We start from the raw sequence: 4,491 nt of genomic DNA, 5'->3' as shown, positions 1-4,491 counted from the left end.
ATCATTTACCCAAGGTCACTCCTTCAAGACTAGGAGTGGTGGCTGTTTTATCCAATGCATAGAAATCAACACAGAATGTCAAGAAAATTGGAGAAACAGAGGAATTTGGTTCAAACAAAAGAACAAGATAAGATCTCAGAAAAATACATTAATGAAACTGAGAGGAGATTTAATTAATGAACATTTTAAAATAATTGTCATAAGGATGTTCACTGATAACTTTAAATTCTCCACTTGAGAATGTGATAAATGGAATGTTGCCTGCCATAGTAAACAAAGGATGTCACAGTCATCAGCGATTGCAGCCACTGCCAATGGTGAGCTGGTGAGCCCTAAGGGAACACATGAAGGAAAAGAATACCTGTCATTTAACAGCCATCAGACTGTAACCACGCCCTACGGTGAGCCCTGAGAAAACTCAGGATGTGAAAACACAGGATATTGGCCCCAGATATCTGAAGTGCATATCAAAGGAATGATTTCAGTGAGCCCAAACTCTTGCATCTTCCCATACATCCTCCCTTTGGTATTTAGCATTAAAACGGTGCTAAATTATTTAACTTGGGATATCTGGCTTTCTTTAATTAACAGTAATATTTTGATGTTCCTACTACCTGCCCTTTGTTGCAAAACTCCTATATATCCTAGCTCCCCCAGCCCCACCCTGCCTCCTTGGAGCCGTTCTGTCAGGGTTACTTGATATGCTTCCCCTGGGCTTGAAGCCCTAAAAATTCCTGCTGATTAAAACATTACCCTCAATTTTTAGATTGTGAATAATGTTTTAGTCAGCAAATGTAATGCAGTGGAAAGAAATGGATCTTTTCAATAAATGATCCTAGATCAATTAGAAATCTGTACGGAAAATTGAATACTGACATTATTCAGAAAAAAAGTAGTTTGAAATGAATCATAGCCCTAAGTTTGAAAGGTAAATTATACAGCTTTTAGAAAATAATATAGAAGAATGCCTTCACAGACTTTGAGAGAGACAAAATATTCTTAAATTAGAACAGAAAGTACTAACTATAAAGGAAAAGATTGATAAATTAGACTTGATTAAAATTAAGACCTTTTCATCAAATGACTCTCTTAAAATATCAAAAAGAAAGTCACAGAGCATGAGAAGATATTTGTAATACATATATATGACAAAGACCTCATATTCTTACTATATATAACATTCCTACAAGTAAATTAAAAAAATAAAAATAAAAAAGACAGCCATGGAAAAATGGGTAAGAGATTTGAACAAACACTTCACAAAAGAGGATATCAATATAGCCATTAAGCATGTAAAAAGATAATCAGGGCTTCCCTGGTGACACAGTGGTTGAGAGTCTGCCTGCTGATGCAGGGGACATGGGTTCATGCCCCAGTATGGGAAGATCCCACATGCCACAGAGCAACTGGGCCCGTGAGCCATGGCCACTGAGCCTGCACATCCGGAGCCTGTGCTCCATGGCGGGAAAGGCTGCAACAGTGAAAGGACCGAGAACCACACACAAAAAAAAAGATAATCAACTTCATTAGTCATCAGGGAGATGCAAATTAAAACCACAATGAAAAACTACAACAAACCCACCTGAAATACTAAAATGCAAATGATTCGTGACACTAGGTGCTGGTGACAGTACTGAGAGACAAATAATCTCCTTCACTCATGTACAAAGTATAAATTAGCACATTCCTTTGGTTAAATAATTCCACATCTACAGTATTGTGTATAGAATGTACAGCATTGTGTATATTTATGTACCAAAAGATATATACAAGAATGTTTAGGGCTGCTGGGTCTGACATGGCCCAGTTTGTGGAGGCTCCACTTCTTTCTTTCTTTCTTTCTTTCTTTCTTTCTTTCTTTATTGTGGGTGCCTTCGAGTGTGTGGGCCCTCCACTACTTGGTGGGGAGGGGGGAGGGGGAGGGCATGGGGGAAGGAGGATTTGGAACCAGGGTCAAAATGCTGCATGACTCATAGATGAGGGAATACCAAGCTGTTGCCACAGCCCTCGCACCTGAGAAAAACTTGTTCCCCAGGATGGAGCATCTGGTGCCAACAAGATGGCAGATGGGGAACTGAATGTGGACAGTCTTATCACCTGACTGCTAGAGGTGTAAGGATGTTGTCCAGGAATTTTGTGCAGATGACTGAAGCAGAAGTTCAGGGCTTATGTATCAAATCTCGGGAGAACTTTCTCAGCCAGCCTATTATTTTGGAATTGGAAGGGCCACTGAAAATTTGTGGAGGTATTCATGGACAGTATACAGATTTGCTGTGAATATTTGAATACAGATGCTTTACCCCAGAAGCCAACTATCTTTTCTTAGGAGATTATGTAGACAGAGGAAAGAAGTCTTTGGAAACCATTTGTTTGCTATTAGCTTATAAAATCAAATATCAAGGGAATTTCTTTCTCTTAAGAGGAAACCATGACTGTGCTAGAGTCAATTTCATTTATAGATTCTATGAGTAATGCAAAAGAAGGTTTAATATTAAATTGTGGAAGACCTTAACTGATTGCTTCAACTGTCTGCCTACAGCTGCCATTGTGGGTGAGAAGATTTTCTGTTGTCTTGGAGGACTGTTACCAGACCTGCAATCTATGGAGAAGATTAGGAGAATTGTGAGACCCACTGAAGTCCCTGATACAGGTTTGCTCTGTGATTTGTTGTGGTCTGACCCAGACAAGGAAGTACAAGTTTGGGAAGAAAATGGTCGTGGTGTTTCCTTCACTTTAGAGATTTTGTCATTGGTAAATTTCTGAATCATCATAATTCAGACTTCATTTGTCAAGCTCATCAGGTGGTGGAAGATGGATATGAAATCCTTGCTAAGTGATAATTGGTAACCATATTTTCAGCCCCAAATTACTTTGGTGAGTTTGATGATGCTGGTGGAATGATAAGTGTGGATGAAACTTTGATGTGTTTATTTTAGATATTGAAGTCATCTGAAAAGAAAGCTAAGAACCAATATGGCAGACTGAGTTCAGGACATCCTGTCACTCCACCTTGAACAGCTAATCCATTGAATAAAAGGTGAAGAAAGGAACTCTGTAAAGAAACCATCAGATTTGTTAAGGACATACTTCATAATATATAAGTGAGCACTGTAAAACCATCAAGCCATTTGACACCCTTTATGATCATCCACCAGGGGGCAGAAAACAGAAGCAAAAGGAACTACAACCCTGCAGCCTGCAGAAAGGAGACCACAACCACAGTAAGTTAGACGAAATGAGATGACAGAGAAATATGTTGCAGATGAAGGAACATGCTAAAAATCCACAAGACCAAATAAATGAAGAGTAAATAGGCAATCTACCTGAAAAAGAATTTACAGTAATGATACTAAAGATGACCTAAGATCTCAGAAATAGAATGGAGGCACAGATTGAGAAGATACATGAAATGTTTAACAAGGGCCTAGAAGAAAAAAAGAACAAACAATTAGTGATGGACAACACAATAACTGAAGTGATAAATACACTAGAACGAACAAATAGCAGAATAACTGAGGCAGAAGAACGGATAAGTGAGATGGAAGATAGAATGGTGGATATAGGTACCATGGAGCAGAACAAAGAAAAAGAGAATGAAAGACACGAGGACAGTCTCAGAGACTTCTGGGACAACATTAAACACAAAATCATTTGAATTATACGGGTCTGAGGAGAAGAGAAAGAGAAAGAGTCTGAGAAAATATTTGAATAGATTATAGTTGAAAACCTCCCTAACATGGGGAAATCATCACCCAATTCCAGGAAGTACAGAGAATACCATACAGGATAAACCCAAGGAGATACACTCTGAGACACATATTAATAAAGTTAACAAAAATTAAATACAAAGAAAATGTATTAAAAGCAGCAAGGGGAAAGCAACAAATGATATACAATGAAATACCCAGAAGCTTATCAGCTGATTTTTTAGCAGAAACTCTGCAAGACAGAAAGGAGTGGCAGGATATATTTAAAGCCATGAAAGGGAAAAATACTAAACCCAAGAATACTCTATCCAGCAAGGATCTCATTCAGATTCAATGGAGAAATCAAAAGCTAAACAGACAAGCAAAACCTAAGAGAATTCAGCAGCACCAAACCAACATTCAACAAATACTAAAGGAACTTCTCTATGCGGGAAACACAAGAGAAGAAAAACACCTACAAAAACAAACTCAAAACAATTAAGAAAATGGTAATAGGAACATAAATATCAATAATTACCTTAAATGTAAATGGATTAAATGCTCCAACCAAATGACACAGACTGGCTGAATGGATACAAAACAAGACCTGTATATATGCTGTCTAAAAGACACCCACTTCAGACCTAGGGACACATACAGACTGAAAGTGAGGGGATGGAAAAAGATATTCCATGCAAATGGAAATCAAAAGAAAGCTGGAGTAGCAATACTCATATCAGAAAAAGTAGACTTTAAAATAAAGACTATTAAAAGATACAAGAAAGGACACAACAAAATGATCAAG

At 37.9% G+C, this 4,491-nt stretch overlaps 1 pseudogene; it reads left to right on the top strand.

Annotated features, from left to right (window-relative positions):
* Nucleotides 1–2,059: 2,059 nt before the first annotated feature.
* On the top strand, nt 2,060–3,014 carry LOC112406311 (serine/threonine-protein phosphatase PP1-beta catalytic subunit pseudogene; annotated as a pseudogene).
* The last annotated feature ends 1,477 nt before the right edge of the window (nt 3,015–4,491 follow it).

Source organism: Neophocaena asiaeorientalis, unplaced genomic scaffold (assembly GCF_003031525.2).
Source record: "Neophocaena asiaeorientalis asiaeorientalis breed wild unplaced genomic scaffold, Neophocaena_asiaeorientalis_V1.1 scaffold36, whole genome shotgun sequence".
Lineage (NCBI taxonomy): Eukaryota > Metazoa > Chordata > Mammalia > Artiodactyla > Phocoenidae > Neophocaena > Neophocaena asiaeorientalis.
Note: the sequence above shows the minus strand (reverse complement) of the source record. Positions and strands in the feature narration are given on the sequence as shown.